This window comes from Bombina bombina, chromosome 8 (assembly GCF_027579735.1).
Source record: "Bombina bombina isolate aBomBom1 chromosome 8, aBomBom1.pri, whole genome shotgun sequence".
Taxonomy (NCBI): Eukaryota; Metazoa; Chordata; class Amphibia; order Anura; family Bombinatoridae; genus Bombina; species Bombina bombina.
The window spans coordinates 250,984,692-251,003,680 of record NC_069506.1 but is presented as its reverse complement, the minus strand read 5'-3'; positions in this window follow the sequence as shown (position 1 = coordinate 251,003,680).

Sequence of the window (18,989 nt, the reverse complement as noted above, 5' to 3'; positions counted from 1 at the left end):
TGCGGTCGGCAGATTAGGGGTTAATTATTGTAGGTAGCTGGCGGCGACGTTGTGGGGGGCAGATTAGGGGTTAATAAATATAATATAGGGGTCGGCGGTGTTAGGGGCAGCAGATTAGGGGTACATAAGGATAACGTAGGTGGCGGCGCTTTGCGGTCGGCAGATTAGGGGTTAATTATTGTAGGTAGCTGGCGGCGACGTTGTGGGGGGCAGGTTAGGGGTTAATAAATATAATATAGGGGTCGGCGGTGTTAGGGGCAGCAGATTAGGGGTACATAAGTATAACGTAGGTGGCGGTCGGCAGATTAGGGGTTAAAAAAATTTAATCGAGTGGCGGCGATGTGGGGGGACCTCGGTTTAGGGGTACATAGGTAGTTTATGGGTGTTAGTGTACTTTAGAGTACAGTAGTTACGAGCATTATGAACCAGCGTTAGCCCAAAAAACTCTTAACTACTGACTTTTTTCCTGCGGCTGGAGTTTTGTCGTTAGATGTCTAACGCTCACTTCAGACACGACTCTAAATACCGGAGTTAGAAAGATCCCATTGAAAAGATAGGATACGCAATTTACGTAAGGGGATCTGCGGTATGGAAAAGTCGCGGCTGAAAAGTGAGCGTTAGACCCTATTTTGAGTGACTCCAAATACCGGAGTTAGCCTAAAACCAGCGTTAGGAGCCTCTAACGCTGGTTTTCACGGCTAACGCCAAACTCCAAATCTAGGCCTTAGAGAGCAAAACAACTTAGAACACAACTTTCTGATCTACTTTTTTATTTGTTTTTATTGACTTCTTTATATTGTTGCAGTTTTCTCTACATCAAAGGCAAAAAAAGTGATACATATGTATTTATGAAATTCATAATTTCAAAAGTAAAATTATTCTCATTGGGACTTCATAGCTGTATATTGTTGGAGAATGTGTGTTGATTTTTTTTTTATTTTTTTTATAATTTTTTATTGAACAATTTTAATGATACAATAAAGGCAGTTTCAATGCAATTCAATCACAATAAATACAAGATGGTGGTACATAATTAAAAGATTAGACGGCTTTACATTCGTTAAAGTAAGTCAATCATTATTAGAATAGGCATATTCCTCCCAAATAAGTTTAATTGCATAGTAGTCTTCCAATTTGTGTAACTGAAAATAGTGATATTTTCCAAGTGACAATGTTAAGGCAACATGTGAAACCCACTATTTTGTTGAAGGGGTAGCTACTTTTTTCCAATACCTCGAAAGTAATTGTTTAGCACAATTCAGCATAAGAATTAGGAGACTGGATCTAAGTTTGCATTTTAGTTTTATAGGTTTGTGAAAGAGACAAACCAAGGGGTCAGAGGGTATATCAATTTGGAATACTTTGTTAATTTCACTATGTATGTCAGACCAGTATTTGTGGATATTTGGGAAATTCCACCATATAAGTAATGGTGTACCTATGTGTCCACAGTTCTTCCAACATTTGGCTGCGGTATTTGGGTAGATCTGAGCTAGTCTCGGAGGTGTGTAATATCATCTGCTGAGCAATTTCATATTGGTCCCACAAAATCCCACAGATGAAGAGTTCATCCGTGAAATGATGGTGAGCCAATCTTTTCCAGGAAATTTAATGTTTAGCTCTTCCTCCCACTTCTGTGTGTATATAGGGAGAGTACGGGGATGGTCTTGTAGGATTAATTTATAGGATATTGATAAGTAACCTTTAGTGATCTCTGGTTTGTTGCATAAATTCTCAAATGGTGTTAGGTTTCTATTAATTTTAGTTTTTTCCTTATGTGAGGAGATTAGGTAGCTTAATTGATGATATTTATACCATTGTTCAAACTGGTGTATGTGAAGGTTTAGTAAGTCTATTCTAGGTCTTAGGTTTCCATTGTCCTAAACACCATAATAAGGGATTAGAGTGTGTATTGTATGCAGTTGATTTTAAGTATCTTTATGTCCTCTGTCAAAAATTGGGTTTATAGCAATGGGGGTTAATGGCGAGGGATTTGAGGAAATGGATGAGCCTTTCTTAGTCAGGAGTGCCCATATTCTAAATATGTTGATGGTGAGGGTGTATGTGGTATTTACAGTTTTTTGATATGTCATTGTGGACCAACAGACACTGCCCCGGTTAGTGGAATTAGCCAACTCACGTTCCAATGGTACCCATTCTTTGTCTGTCTCGCTTTTGGTCCAGTTCACAATGCGAACCTAGTGAGTGGCTAATTTGTAGTATACAAAATTGGAAACCCCTAATCTTCCCATATTTTTGGACATATACATAGTTTTCATCAAAACTCTAACCATATGTTTGGACCATATATACGCATTTATGGATTTTTGTAGAGTACAAATGTAGTGTTCGGGTAGTTGTATGGGCAGAGCTTTAAGTATGTATAATATTTTCTGCAAGATCATCATCTTAATAGAATTTATTCAGCCTAACCAAGATTTATATTTGTGTTCCCATTTCTGGAGCTCCTGCTTAATATTATGTAGTAGTGGTATGTAGTTTAGTTCATATAATCTGCCTTTATCCTCTGAAATTTGGATCAAAAAATATTTTATAGATGTAGCTTTGCATTGATAATGAAAGGTCTCTTGTATTTGTTGTGTGATGGGTTGTGGATTATTTAAGCTAAGGAATTTTGATTTGGATTTGTTAACTTTAAAAAAAGAGATTTTGCTATATTTTGAGAATTCTATGGAGAGAGTATATAGTGAAGAAATTGGTTGTGTAAGGGTAAACATAATGTTGTCTGCGTATAGTGCCATTTTATAGCTTACGTTGTTCATATTGATGCCTGCAATGTTTACATTTTGGCATATGTTCGCTGCCAACGCTTCCATAGCCATTACAAATAAGATGGGCGATAGAGGACATCCCTGATGTGTGCCGTTTGATATTTTAATGGGTAATGATAAAGAGTCATTTAAATGTATTTTGGCTGTGGGGGAGTGATATAGTGCAAATATTTTCTCAATCAAGGGAGTTACAAATCTGAATTGATACATTACTGCATTCAGAAAGTTTCAATTGAGCCTGCCAAAAGCTTCTTCTGCATCAATTGACAGAAATATAGCTTGTAATTAGTTTTGGGTGGCATTATCTAGGATATTAACTTTTTTATGGTGTTGTCTCTAGCTTCATGGTTCAGAGTAAATCCTGCCCGGTTGGTGTGTATTAATACGTGTTGCTATTATTTTTGCAAATAATTTAACATCCACATTAAGTAGTGAAATGGGCCTAAAATTAGATGGGGTTGTTGGGGGCTTTCCAGGTTTAGGTATAACAGTTATAGGTGCTTCTACCATATTTTGTATAAATGGGTTATTTTTATCTACTTTATCTACTAAGAGATACAGGGCGAGGATGTATTTAAAGGTTTAATAGAAACGTACCGAGAATCCATCTGGGCCTGGACTTTTGCCTGCATTTAAATCTTTTATAGCCTGCTTCAATTCTGTCATAGTTATCGGGACGTCCAGATCCTTCATCTGCTCTTTAGTTAGAGTGGGTAGATTGTTTTTTTTCTAAATATGTGGAAATATCTGTTTCTAAGTCTGATTGAATATATGTAGTGGTAAAGTTATAAAGTTTAGAGTAGTAGTCCCTAAATTGTTTTATAATACCAGGGGTAGTGAGTGCTTTTTGTTTAATGGGGGTGATTAGTTCATGGATAAAGGATTTAAATTTTTTTGTTTTTATATATATGGCCATCATTTTCCCCGCTTTATTTCCTTCGTGAAATAATCGTTGTTTGTATTTTTGAGCTATTGTCGGTTGCTCTTGAGCTAATAATTATTTTAATCTATATCTACATTTGTGAAGTGCTTTTAAAATATCTGGATTGGAAGGTTTCTTTTTATGTTGAAATTCTAGATTGGAAAGTTGCCTGGTGAGGTTGAGGTAATGTTGTCAGGATTGTCTTTGCTTTTGGACCTTGTGCTTAATAAACTCCCTAGGAATAGAAAAAAACAAGCCACAGCGCTGAGTAAAAATACACAAAGCAGCTGTATGAATAAGGATTCCCTCTCTCCTTAATTAGCACACTAGAAGGGGTTAATTTACAATCGGCTAGATTACGATTTTTTGTCGGTAATGGTGTGCGGGGGCTAACGAGCCTTTTTTTCTCACCGCTCACTTAAGACAATGCTGGTATTACAGGTTTTCTTCAAGCCGGCGTTAGCCTCAGAAAAGTGAGCATTGATCAAAATTTAGCTCCACATCTCACTGTAATACCAGCACTGCTTACGGTAGCGGTGAGCTGGCTAAACGTGCTCGTGCACGATTTCCCCATAGGAAACAATGGGGCTGAGCTGGCTGCAAAAAAGCAGCGTTTAGCTCCTAACACAGCCCCATTGTTTCCTATGGGGAAATTAAAGTTATGTCTGCACCTAACAACCTAACATGAACCCCGAGTCTAAACACCCCTAATCTTACACTTATTAACCCCTAATCTGGCATCCCCGACATCGTCGCCACCTACATTATATTATTAACCCCTAATCTGCTGCTCCGGACACCGCCGCCACCTACATTATACTTATGAACCCCTAATCTGATGCCCCCAACATCGCCGAACCCTACATTATATTTATTAACCCCTAATCTGCTGTACCTGAGATCGTTGCCACCTACATTATATTTATTAACCCCTAATCTGACACCGCCAACGTCGCCGCCACTATATTAAATGTATTAACCCCTAAACCTAAGTCTAACGCTAACACCCCCCTAACTTAAATATAATTTAAATAAATCTAAATAAATTTACTACGCGTAAATAAATTAATCCTATTTAAAACTAAATACTTACCTATAAAATAAACCCTAAACTAGCTACAATATAACTAATAGTTACATTGTAGCTAGCTTAGGATTTATATTTATTTTACAGGCAACTTTGTATTTATTTTAACTAGGTAGAATAGTTATTAAATAGTTATTAACTATTTAATAGCTACCTAGTTAAAATAAGTACAAATCTACCTTTAAAATAAATCCTAACCTAAATTACAATTACACCTAACACTACACTATAATTAAATTAATTATTTAAATTACCTACAATTAACTACATATAAATTAAATAAACTAAAGTACAAAAAAAACCCCACTAAATTACAGAAAATAAAAAATAGAATTACAATTTTTTAAAACTAATTACACCTAATCTAATCCCCCTAATAAAATAAAAAAAAAAACCAAAATAAAAAAAAATCCCTACCCTATACTCAATTACATATAGCCCTTAAAAGGGCCTTTTGCAGGGCATTGCCCCAAAGTAATCAGCTCTTTTACCTGAAAAAAAAATACAATACCCCCCAACATTAAAACCCACCACCCACACACCCAACCCTACTCTAAAACCCACCCAATCCCCCCTTAATAAAACCTAACACTAACCCCTTGAAGATCACCCTACCTTGAGCTGTCTTCACCCAGCCGGGCACAAGTGGACCTCCAGAGGGGCAGAAGTCTTCATCCGATCTGGAAAGAAGAGGACATCCAAACCGGCAGGAGTCTTCATCCAGGCGGCATCTTCTATCTTCTTCCATCCGGAGCAGAGCGGGTCCATCTTGAAGACATCCGACGTGGAGCATCCTCTTCCATCCTACGGTGACTGAAGAATCCAAGATGGCATCCCTTCAATTCTGATTGGCTGATAGAATTGTCAGGGTGCCAGGAATCAGACTGAGACGAGAAGTGCAAAAATAATCACACCTTTATTAATAGCAAAAAATAATAAAAAGTCCACAAGTCAAATAACAAGCCAGGTGTCAAAACCAGAGCTGGTAGTCAGACGAGCCGAGTCAAGAGCCAAAGCGAATAGTCAGACAAGCCGGAATCAGGAACAAGGAAAACAGCAGAGTCAGGAACAAGCCAGGGATCAGGATCCAGGAAGGACGTCAGGCAGCCAGGTAATACACAGGAACTGTCACAAACAGGTCTGAGACAACGCAAAGGCAAAGCATAGTGAAAAGAGGCCCTTTAAATAATAAGTGATGACATCACAATTCTGAGACTGCATCCTGTCTCACATGGAAGATGCACACCAGTCTGGCCATAAAAGGAAGTGTAGGAAATGAGCAGCATCCCCCACAATGCACCATAGTCAGGAAGAGAGGTGAGTAAAATGGCTGCCAGCAGCACATGGTAAAAAACAGGGAAAAAACCCTGACAGTACCCTCCCCTCAACGACCGCTCCCCCGTGGGAGGACAAAAGGCTTATTGGGGAAAAAGGCATGGAAGGCACGGAGGAGGGCGGGAGCATGAACATCAGAGGAGGGAACCCAAGAATGCTCCTCCGGACCGTAGCCCCTCCAGTGAACCAAATACTGTACACGGCCCCTGGACATACGAGAGTCAATAATGCTGCTGACCTCATACTCCTCATGGTTGTCAACAAAGATAGGACGGGAACGAGGCAACACAGTGGTAAACCAATTACAAAAAAATGGTTTCAAGAGGTAGACATGAAAAACATTGGAGATGCGCATAGCAGGAGGAAGGTCAAGAGCGTAGGCCACAGGATTAACCCGTCGGAGTATTCGAAAAGGACCAACATAATGGGGAGCCAATTTATTGGAAGGCACATGAAGGTTCAAGTTGCGGGAGGACAGCCAAACTCTCTCACCAACCTGGTAGGAAGGTGCACGCAGATGCCTACGATCAGCCTGGAACTTTTGGCGCTGCATAGAACGATGAAGGCAATCCTGAATCTGCACCCAAGTGGAACGGAGTTGCCGGAGATGCTCCTCCAAAGCCGGAATACCCTGAGACATGAATGAATCGGGCAACAAGGATGGTTGAAACCCATAATTCGCCATGAACGGGAATAACTTGGAGGAAGCATTAATAGCACTATTACGAGCAAACTCTGCCCAAGGTAACAGTTCAGACCAATTATTGTGGTGATCTGAGACATAGCAATGGAGGAACTGTTCCAGAGCTTGACTAGACCGTTCCGCAGCCCCATTGGATTGAGGGTGATATGCTGAGGAGAAGGAAAGCTGGATCCCCATTTTAGCACAAACGGAATGCCAAAATCTGGAGACAAACTGGCTACCCCGGTAACCCATGTAAACTGAAGACCTCCCGGGCAAAAATTGATGCAAGCTCCTGAGCGGTAGGCAGCTTCATCAGGGGAATGCAATGTGACATTTTAGAAAAACGGTCAACCACCATAAGGATAACAGTATTGCCATTGGAAACAGGGAGCTCGATAATGAAGTCCATGGAAAGATGTGTCCAAGGGCGCTCACCATTAGCAATAAGTTGAAGAAGACCCACATGAAGACGTCGAGGAGTCTTATTCTGTGCACAAACTGAAGAGGCAACATACGCAGCAACATCAGAACAAAGACCTGGCCACCAGAATTGTCGAGTGACAGACCAAATCATTTGGTTCTTGCCTGGGTGACCTGCGGCTTTATGATAGTGGTAAGTGTGCAATACTTCTAAGGTTCTAAGGTACAAAGCACTTACCACTAGGTTTCTCAGGAGGTGCATTGGTTTGTGCAGCCAGGATCTCCTCCCCCAAGGGAGAAGTCAAATTAGTACGTATGGTAGTAAAAATAAGGTCAGGAGGTATAACAGGAGTAGGTACAGACTCCTCCTTGGACAGAGGTGAAAATTGTCGAGAGAGGGCATAAGCCCTAACATTCTTACTACCAGGCAGGTAGGAGACCACATAATTAAACCAAGACAAAAATAGCGCCCATCTGGCCTGTCGGGCGACAAACGTTTTGCTTCAGATAGATAAGTTAAATTATTGTGGTCAGTAAGAATGAGCACTGGCACGCTAGTACCCTCGAGAAGATGCCTCCATTCCTTGAGTGCCAAAATTATGGCCAGTAATTCCCTGTCACCAATTTCATAATTGCACTCCACTGGAGACAATTTCTTAGAGAAGAAACCACACGGATGCAAGGAACCGTCAGGCGTAGGAAGTTGAGACAAGAGGGCACCTACTCCAGTGTCAGACACATCGACCTCAAGAACGAAAGGCAGGACAGGGTTAGGATGAGCCAGAACTGGAGCAGCAGCAAAGGCAGTCTTAAGACTATAAAGGCCTTAATGGCAGTAGGTGACCAATGGAGTGGATCATTCTCTTTACGGGTCATGTCTGTGATAGGTTTGACCAAGGAAGAAAAGTTTTTAATAAACTTTCTATAGTAATTGGCGAACCCCAAAAAATGTTGAATAGACCAAAGACCAACTGTGCGAGGCCACTGCAGAACTGTAGATAACTTGTCAGGATCCATGGAGAACCCTGCAATGGAGATAACATAACCTAGGAAGGTTACTTGAGTCTGATGGAACTCACATTTCTCTAGTTTACAAAACAGGCCGTTCTCACGTAGTCTCTGAAGAACCTGTGTAACATCAGAACGATGAGCCTCAAGTGTGGGTGAATATATGAGGATGTTGTCTAAGTACACCACAACACACTGTTGCAACATATCTCGTAGGACATCATTAATAAATTCCTGAAAAACAGCAGGAGCATTACATAGGCCAAAGGGCATTACAAGATACTTATAATGCCCACTCCTGGTGTTAAATGCTGTTTTCCATTCGTGACCCTCCTTAATCCTAACGAGATTGTACGCTCCTCTCAAATCAAGTTTAGTAAAGACCATAGCTCCCTTGAGGCGGTCAAAGAGTTCCGTAATGAGCGGAATAGGGTAAGCATTCTTAATGGTAAGACGATTAAGACCCCTATAATCGATACATGGTCTTAACTCGCCACCCTTTTTCTTAACAAAGAAGAAGCAAGCCCCTGCAGGAGAGCAGGATTTGCGGATGATTCCCAGCGACAGAGCATTGGCAACATACTCCTCCATAGCACAATTCTCTGCAACAGACAGAGGGTACACCCGGCCCCGAGGAGGAATGGCTCCGGGTTGCTGGTCTATGGCACAATCGTAAGACTGGTGAGGAGGCAACATGCCAGCACGCACCTTGTCAAACACATCTAGGAACTCTCGGTACTCCTCTGGCAATTGAGATACCAAAGAAGTGTACACAGTACAAAGAGGGCAGGCAGCTGCTCAGTAAAGAGTGAGGACAAGGGCTGGCAAAAAAAGTTAAAAACATGAAACCTTTATTTAGTCATTTAAAATATAGGCAGTACAGGGCACACAAACTCCCTGACTAGTTTCGTGCTCAGTTGAGCACTTAATCATAGGGTGAGTTTGTTCAGTGTTCATAGCCTATTTAAAGGCACAGAACACCTGAAAATAATTATACATTAAAAACTGCAATAATGTTAAAACAGACATATATGTCAAAATCTACCTAATTACAAACTCTATGTATGGTGTATGGAAGAAAGAACAAACAGATAAACAAACAACTTTAAATAAGAACAAAATTGGATTACATTGTCTCACTTATAATTACAGAGCAAACTTTGTTCTCATATATTCTATAATATTCTATAAATTTAGAACACTCTTTGAATTACTATAAACTGGGTTGGAAATGTATCCCCATCCTCAATTTGATCAGTAATCCCCATTTTAAACAAACTGTTATATAACAAAACTTGCTATATAACAAAATTAGTAGAAGGACTTATTTATGTTAGATTTATCACCCAAGGTGCACAAGTAATGCATGTTAGTCAAGTATCTGTATATATTAAGTATAGGACATTCAACACAAAATATCCAATGAAAAATATATACAACATAAACAAAAACAAAAACAAAAAGGCCCATAAAGGGGATAGATACAAAAGCCCATATAGGGGATAGATACAAAGGCCCATATAGGGGATAGATACAATAACCCATCTAGTGGACAAATATAATAGCCCATATAGGGGATAAATAAACTACTCAGTATATTAACATAGAAATAGAAAAATTAATCAAAATTCATTTTTCTACACAATAACTCATGTCCCATTCACGGTTTTAACCTAGGGGGGTTATAGTTCTCAATTTGTATATCCAATACAATTCTTGCTTCAGCAACAGCCTACTCCTATCACCCCCCCCCCCCCCCCCTAGGTGGAAACATGACACGGTCTATTACCTGAACCCTCATGTCAAAAATATTAGTCATATGTACCAGATTAAAATGCCTAGCTATCGCTGATTCTTTTACATATTCCTAGGTGTCCCTAACATGTTCTCTAACTCTTGACCTCAGTTCCCTACTTGTTTGACCAGTGTATTGCAGGTTACAGTGTTTACATTAAAGGAGATAAACCAATACACTGGTCAAATGCTAGGCATTTTAATCTGGTACATATGACTAATATTTTTGACATGAGGGTTCAGGTAATAGACCGTGTCATGTTTCCACCTGGGGGGGGGGGGGGTGATAGGAGTAGGCTGTTGCTGAAGCAAAAATTGTATTGGATATACAAATTGAGAACTATAACCCCCCTAGGTTTAAACCGTGAATGGGACATGAGTTATTTTGTAGAAAAATGAATTTGATTTAATTAATTTTTCTATTTCTATGTTAATATACTGAGTAGTTTATTTATCCCCTATATGGGCTATTATATTTGTCCACTAGATGGGTTATTGTATCTATCCCCTATATGGGCCTTTGTATCTATCCCCTATATGGGCTTTTGTATCTATCCCCTTTATGGGCCTTTTTGTTTTTGTTTTTGTTTATGTTGTATACATTTTTCATTGGATATTTTGTGTTGAATGTCCTATACTTAATATATACAGATACTTGACTAACATGCATTACTTGTGCACCTTGGGTGATAAATCTAACATAAATAAGTCCTTCTACTAATTTTGTTATATAGCAAGTTTTGTTATATAACAGTTTGTTTAAAATGGGGATTACTGATCAGATTGAGGATGGGGATACATTTCCAACCCAGTTTATAGTAATTCAGAGTGTTCTAAATTTATAGAATATTATAGAATATATGAGAACAAAGTTTGCTCTGTAATTATAAGTGAGACAATGTAATCCAATTTTGTTCTTATTTAAAGTTGTTTGTTTATCTGTTTGTTCTTTCTTCCATACACCATACATAGAGTTTGTAATTAGGTAGATTTTGACATATATGTCTGTTTTAACATTATTGCAGTTTTTAATGTATAATTATTTTCAGGTGTTCTGTGCCTTTAAATAGGCTATGAACACTGAACAAACTCACCCTATGATTAAGTGCTCAACTGAGCACGAAACTAGTCAGGGAGTTTGTGTGCCCTGTACTGCCTATATTTTAAATGACTAAATAAAGGTTTCATGTTTTTAACTTTTTTTGCCAGCCCTTGTCCTCACTCTTTACTGAGCAGCTGCCTGCCCTCTTTGTACTGTGTTCATTTTCGGCTACACCGGCCGTTTTTTTGGCAGCTTGCTCCCCTGCAGCCTGATCACTTTGGTTTGCTCTTTCCTCCCCGGATCAGGCAGTCACTTCCGCGTCTGCAGCGGCTTGAGTCTTGGGATACCAAAGAAGTGCACAAGACTTTAACTGGTTTCCAAAGACAAGTGGAAATACATTGCGGGGACCACGACAAAATTTTGGACCTGCGCCAGTCGAGACTGGGATTGTGCTTTTGGAGCCAGGAATAACCCATAACAACCGGAAAATGCGGAGAGTTAATCACCTGGAACTGGAGGGTTTCAAAATGGAGAGCCCCAACAGCCATGGACAACGGAGCAGATTCATGAGTAACGAGTGCGGGTTGAAGGGACCTGCCATCAATGGCCTTAATAGCAAGGAACGGACCGAGGCAAAACAGGAATGGAGTGCTTTGATACAAAAACACTGTCAATGAAATAGCCTGCAGCACCGGAGTCAGCAAGAGCCTGAGTGACTATGGAGGTGTCCACCCAGGAAAGGATAACCGTGACAAAAGGTTTCACCTTAAGCAGTTCCGGGGACGAGGATAAACCACCCAAGGTCTGCCCCCGACAGGACCTTAGGTGTGAGCATTTCCCGGCCGTGTAGGACAAGACTTCAAAAGGTGGCCCTGTAACCCACAATAGAGGCAGAGCCCCTCCCTCCTCCTAAAGGCCCTCTCCGCCGCGGAGAGACGCGTGAATCCCAACTGCATTGGCTCAGCAGTACCTGGTGACTCGGGACCAGGAGGCATGGGAGGAGAGGGAGGCATGGGTGGGAATGAACACGTAGGAGACAACGGAACAGGAGGCTTCTTCAAGCGCTCCTTGAAAGAGGGCCTCTCTCTGAGTCTGATGTCAATTAGGATCAAAAAAGACACCAATGCCTCGAGATCCTCTGGTAAATCTCTGGCAGCAACTTCATCTTTAATCGCATCAGAGAGCCCATGAAAGAAGGGCTTCAGTGTTCCAACCTACCTCTGCGACAAGCGTATGGAACTCAATAGCATACTGAGCAACAGATCTTGTACCATGCTGAATGGACATGAGTCATTTAGCAACAGAGGAAGAGTGAGCCGGAACATCAAATACCCTTTGAAAGGAGGCCATAAATTCAGGGTAATTAGAAATCACAGGTTTATTAGTCTCCCACAAGGGATTAGCCCAGGCAAGAGCTGTGTCAGAGAGCAACAAGATAAGAAATCCCACCTTAGCTCTGTCAGAGGGAAATGCCTGAGGTAAAATCTCAAAGTAAATGCCGACCTGGTTCAAAAACCCTCTGCACTGATTAGGATCGCCTCCAAATCGCTGAGGTAGAGGTGCAGAACCGGACATGCTCCTGGTAGGCATAGGTGCAGCAGCGGAAACAGGAGCAGCCATAAATTGCGGGACACTTTGGTCCAAATGTGCAGTGCGAGTCAGCAGGGTTTGCAGGGCTAGTGCAAATTGATCCAAGTGGTAATCCTGTTCATCCATCCTGGATATTATGGCAGGTAAAGGTGGATTATTAGCACCATCAGGATTCATTGCCTTTGCATAATGTCAGGGTGCCAGGAATCAGACTGAGATGAGAAGTGCAAAAATAATCACACCTTTATTAATAGCAAAAAAATAATAAAAAGTCCACAAGTCAAATAACAAGCTAGGAGTCAAAACCAGAGCTGGTAGTCAGACAAGCCGAGTCAGGAGCCAAAGCGAATAGTCAGACGAGCCGGAATCAGGAACAAGGAAAACAGCAGAGTCAGGAACAAGCCAGGGATCAGGAACCAGGAAGGACGTCAGGCAGCCAGGTAATACACAGGACAAACAGATCTGAGACAACGCAAAGGCAAAGCATACTGAACAGAGGCCCTTTAAATAAAAAGTGATGCCATCACAATTCTGAGACTGCATCCTGTCTCACATGGATGATGCACACCAGTCTGGCCATAAAAGGAAGTGTAGGAAATGAGCAGCATCCACCGCAATGCACCATAGTCAGGAAGAGAGGTGAGTAAAATGGCTGCCAGCAGCACATGGCAAACAACAGGGAAAAAACCCTGACAAGAATCCTATTAGCCAATAGAATTGAAATCAGCCAATAGAATTGAGATAGAATTCTATCAGCCAATCGGAATTGAAGGGACGCATCTTGGATGACGTCATTTAAAGGAACCTTCATTCAGTCGTCGGCTGTCGGATGAAGAGGATGCTCCGCGACGGATGTCTTGAAGATGAACCCGCTCCGCGCTGGATGGATGAAGATAGAATATGCCGTCTGGATGAAGACTTCTGCCCATCTGGAGGTCCTCTTCTGCCCGGTTGGGTGAAGATGTCTCCCGGTAGGGTGATCTTCAAGGGATTAGTGTTGTTTTTTTTAAGGGGGGATTGGGTGGGTTTTAGAGTAGGGATGGTTGTGTGTGTGGTGGGTTTTAATGTTGAGGGGATTGTAATTTTTTTTACAGGTTAAAGAGCTGATTACTTTGGCGCAATGCCACGCAAAAGGCCCTTTTAAGGGCTATTTGTAATTTAGTGTAGGGTAGGGCTTTTTTATTATTTTGTTAGGGGGATTAGATTAGGTGTAATTAGTTTAAAAATCTTGTAAATTCTTTATTATTTTCTGTAATTTAGTTTTTTTTTGTACTTTTGATAATTTTAATTGTAATTAATTGTATTTAATTTAGGTAATTAATTTAATTGTAGTGTAATGTTAGGTGTAATTGTAACTTAGGTTAGGTTTTATTTTACAGGTATATTTGTATTTATTTTAACCCCTTAACGACTGAGGACGTGCAGGGTACGTCCTCAGAAAAAAGGCAGTTAACGCCTGAGAACGTACCCTGCACGTCCTCAGTGTGGAAAGTGTTTTCCGGTTATTGCAGGATGCCTCGATATTGAGGCATCCTGCAATAAAATTTTTTACCCCTCCGGTGCAGAGAGAGCCACTCTGTGGCCCTCTCTGCACCGGACATCGATGGCCGCATTCGTTGGTGGGTGGGAGCTGAAGTGGGAGGTGGGTGGGCGGCCATCGATGGCTTCTTGGTAAAAGAGGGGGGCGGGATCGCCGGGGGCGCGCACGGGCGCGCGCGTGCACGGGGGGTGGTCGGCGGGCGCGTGCACGGGGAGGGAGCGGGTGGGAACCACTTACACTACAGAAAGGTTTTTTTTATTATGGGGAGAAAGGAGGGATAAAATCCCTGATTAAAGTAATCTAAGGGATCTGGGAGGGGGTGGGGGATTAGTCTTGTGGGGGGGGAAGCTACACTGCAGAAAAAACAAAAATAAAAAAAATAGACATTTTTACATGCAAACTGGGTACTGGCAGACAGCTGCCAGTACCCAAGATGGCCCCCAATAAGGCAGAGGGGGAGGGTTAGAGAGCTGTATTGGGGGGGATCAGGGAGGTTGGGGGCTAAGGGGGGAATCTTACACAGCAGCATATGTAAATATGCTATATATAAAAAAAGGATACCTTTTATTTTAGTACTGGCAGACTTTCTGCCAGTACTTAAGATGGCGGGGACAATTTTTGGGGTGGGGGAGGAAAGAGAGCTCTTTGGGAGGGATCAGGGGGTCTGATGTGTCAGGTGGGAAGCTGATCTCTACACTAAAGCTAAAATTAACCCTGCAAACTCCATACAAGCTACCTAATTAACCCCTTCATTGCTGGGCATAATTCACGTGTTGTGCGCAGTGGCATTTAGCGGCCTTCTAATTACCAAAAAGCAACACCAAATCCATATATGTCTGCTATTTTTGAACAAAGGAGACCCCAGAGAAGCATTTACAACCATTTGTGCCATAATTGCACAAAATGTTTGTAAATGATTTCAGTGAGAAATCTAAAATTTTGAAAAATTTAACGTTTTTCTTTATTTGATCGCATTTGGCGGTGAAATGGTGGCATGAAATATACCAAAATGGGCGTAGATCAATACTTTGGGTTGTCTACTACACTACACTAAAGCTAAAATTACCCCAAAAAGCTCCCTACATGCTCCCTTATTAACCCCTTCCCTGCTGTGCATAATACACGCATGGTGCGCAGTGGCATTTAGCGGCCTTCTAATTACCAAAAAGCAACGTCAAAGCCATATATGTCTGCTATTTCTGAACAAAGGGGATTCCAGAGAAAAATTTACAACCATTTATGCCATAATTGCACAAGCTGTTTGTAAATAATTTCAGTGAGAATCCTAAAGTTTGTGAAAAAATTTGTGAAAAAGTGAACAATTTTTTTTATTTGATCGCATTTGGTGGTGAAATGGTGGCATGAAATATACCAAAATGGGCCTAGATCAATACTTTGGGATGTCTTCTAAAAAAAAATATATACATGTCAAGGGATATTCAGGTATTCCTGACAGATATCAGGGTTCCAATGTAACTAGCGCTCATTTTGAAAAAAAGTGGTTTGGAAATAGCAAAGTGCTACTTATATTTATTGCCCTATAACTTGCAAAAAAAAGCAAAGAACGTGTAAACATTGGGTATTTCTAAACTCTGGACAAAATTTAGAAATTATTTAGCATGGGTGTTTTTTGGTGGTTGTAGATGTGTAACAGATTTTGGGGGACAAAGTTAGAAAAAGTGTGTTTTTTTCCATTTTTTCCTCATATTTTATATTTTCTTTTATAGTAAATGATAAGATATGATGAAAATAATGGTATCTTTAGAAAGTCCATTTAATGGCGAGAAAAACGGTATATAATATGTGTGGGTACAGTAAAAGAGTAAGAGGAAAATTACAGCTAAACACAAACACTGCAAAAATGTAAAAATAGCCTTGGTCCCAAATGGACAGAAAATGGAAAAGTGCTGTGGTCATTAAGGGGTTAACTAGGTAGTTATTAAATAGTTAATAACTATTTAATAACTATTGTACCTAGTTAAAATAAATACAAAGTTGCCTGTAAAATAAAAATAAACCCTAAGATAGCTACAATGTAACTATTACTTATATTGTAGCAATCTTATGGTTTATTTTATAGGTAAGTATTTAGTTTTAAATAGGAATAATTTAGTTAATTGTAGTAATTTTATTTATATTTATTTAAATTATATTTAAGTTAGGGGGTGTTAGGGTTAGGGGTTAATAATTTTATTATAGTGACGGTGAAGTTGGGGGCGGCAGATTAGGGGTTAATAAATGTAGGTAGGTGGCGGCGATGTTAGGGCCGGCAGATTAGGGGTTAATAATATTTAACAAGTGTTTGTGATGTGGGAGTGCGGCAGTTTAGGGGTTAATACATTTATTATAGTGGCAGCAATGTTCGGTTCGGCAGATTAGGGGTTAAAATATTTATTTTAGTGTTTGCGATGTGGGGGGGGCCTCGGTTTAGGGGTTAATTGTTAGTTTATGGGTGTTAGTGTACTTTTTAGCACTTTAGTTAAGAGTTTTATGCTATGGCGTTGTGGTGTAAAACTCTTAACTACTGACTTTTAAATGCGGTACCAGGCTTGACAGGAGAGGGTCTACCGCTCACTTTTGGTCAGACTCGTAATTCCGGCGCTATGCAAGTCCCATTGAAAATATAGGATACGCAATTGACGTAAGTGGATTTGCGGTATTTCCGAGTCTTGCCAAAAAAGTGAGCGGTACACCTGTACCTTCAAGACTTGTAATACCAGCGGGCATTAAAAAGCAGCGTTAGGGCCTCTTAACGCTGCTTTTTAACCCTAATGCACAACTTGTAATCTAGGCCATATTTTTTAGGATAATAAATTGACAATTGTTTTAAATGCTATGTTTAAGATATTGTGTTTGATATAATCTATCCATATTGTATTGTAATCTGGAAATTGTTTAGAGAAGATATAGATATTCAGACAAAGCCATTTTAATACCAAGAAATTCTTGGTTGCTGACATAAGGGTTTTGCTCTTTTTTAAATGGCATTATAATCTATTTTCACTAATAATAATAATGTTAGGGTCTCAAGTCTCTATCTTGTCTACTAATAAAAATACTGTCCATGTAGCAGAAGATACATTTTCATTTTAAGTAATCTCTAATATTGTTTTCCATGACTCTTTTATGACAAGAAAGCGGATATTTCCTACTCCCAACTAGTCAATTGGGCAGTTATATGTCCTGTGAGGAGGTAGACTCAGCAATCTGTTAGGAAAAAAAAAAACATTGTTAAAATCTTTATATCCAGGAGTTAGACAAGATAATGCGTTGACCAATAAAATGGAAGCCGTGTTAATTTTGACAGCACATTTTGATTTAGTTTAAGGGGCCGAATTATTATTGTGATTCGATATTGCAGATCATGTCCGCTGCACATCGATAAATGCCGACAGCATACGCTCTCAGCATTTATCATTGCACCAGCAGTTCTAAAGGCTCGCCAGAAACACGGGGCATCAAGCTCCATACGGTGCTTGATAAATATGCCCCTTAGTCATAGGCTTTTGGCCAAAATACCATTTAGTTCTAGTCATAGTTAAATCATCGGATTTGTTTTAGATTTAATCTAGGTTTAGTAGATTAGTTGATTAAATCTAAAGTAGATTTAGTTAACTATAATCTAATGGGTTTATCTAAAGTCTAATTATTTAAAGGGACACTGAACCCAAATTTTTTTCTTTCGTGATTCAGATAGAGCATGAAATTTTAAGCAACTTTCTAATTTACTTCTATTATCAAATTTTCTTTATTCTTTTTTTATCTTTATTTGAAATGCAGGAAAGAAAGTTTAGATGCTGGCCCATCTTTGGTGAACAACCTGGGTTGTCCTTGCTTATTGGTGGATAAATTCATCCACCGATAAAAAACTGCTATCCAGAGTACTGAACGAAGAAAAAGCTTAGATGCCTTATTTTTCAAATAAAGATAGCAAGAGAACGAAGAAAATGTGATAATAGGAGTAAATTAGAAAGTTGCTTAAAATTGGATGCTCTATCTGAATCATGAAAGAAAACATTTGGGTTCAGTGTCCCTTTAAGCATTTCTGTAGAATTCCAAACCCATTATATACTCCTGGAGTAAACATCTATTAACCTGTTATTATTTATGGTATTAAGGTTTGAACATGCAATACAGAGGCAGACACAAATTTAACTGTGATATAAAATATCTCTTTGTTGATCTTAAATTTAAATAAAATCAAGTCTCATAAAGAAACAAGAATATGGCCTTGATTTTTTACAAAAGACCAGTAATTAGATATGCATTGGTTACAACAACTTGCATATGACATTTTTCATTCTTTCAAGCAGAAGTGCAATTTTAAAATATTATAAAGAAAAATTGTATTGGTTGTAATGCAATTGCCGGACCGGTATGAGGTCTGTATAGATAGTGTGATGAGGGGGAGTAGAGGAATGAGATAGGAGTGTAGTGGTTGTGTGGGTCTGGAGGAAATGGGGGAAATGTGGGCAAGAGGTGAGGTGCAATATCCTTTTCAGAAATTATGTGGAAGTGGGAATGGGGGACATGTATAGACACTGGGTGCAGTATGATTGGATATAACAAAGAATAATTAGCAGGGGGTTGAGAAACATGGCTGAAAAGGCAGTTGACATGGGATAGCTGCTACTTGCTAGGAAAATAAGATGCACCAATATTTCCAGTTTTTATTGTGTTCCCCCTTTGATTGTGTAGTGAGTGTGATGGGAGTGAAATGGGTGAAACACCCACTAGACAGTATTTAAGTGTAAAATCCAATGAGGGACTATCC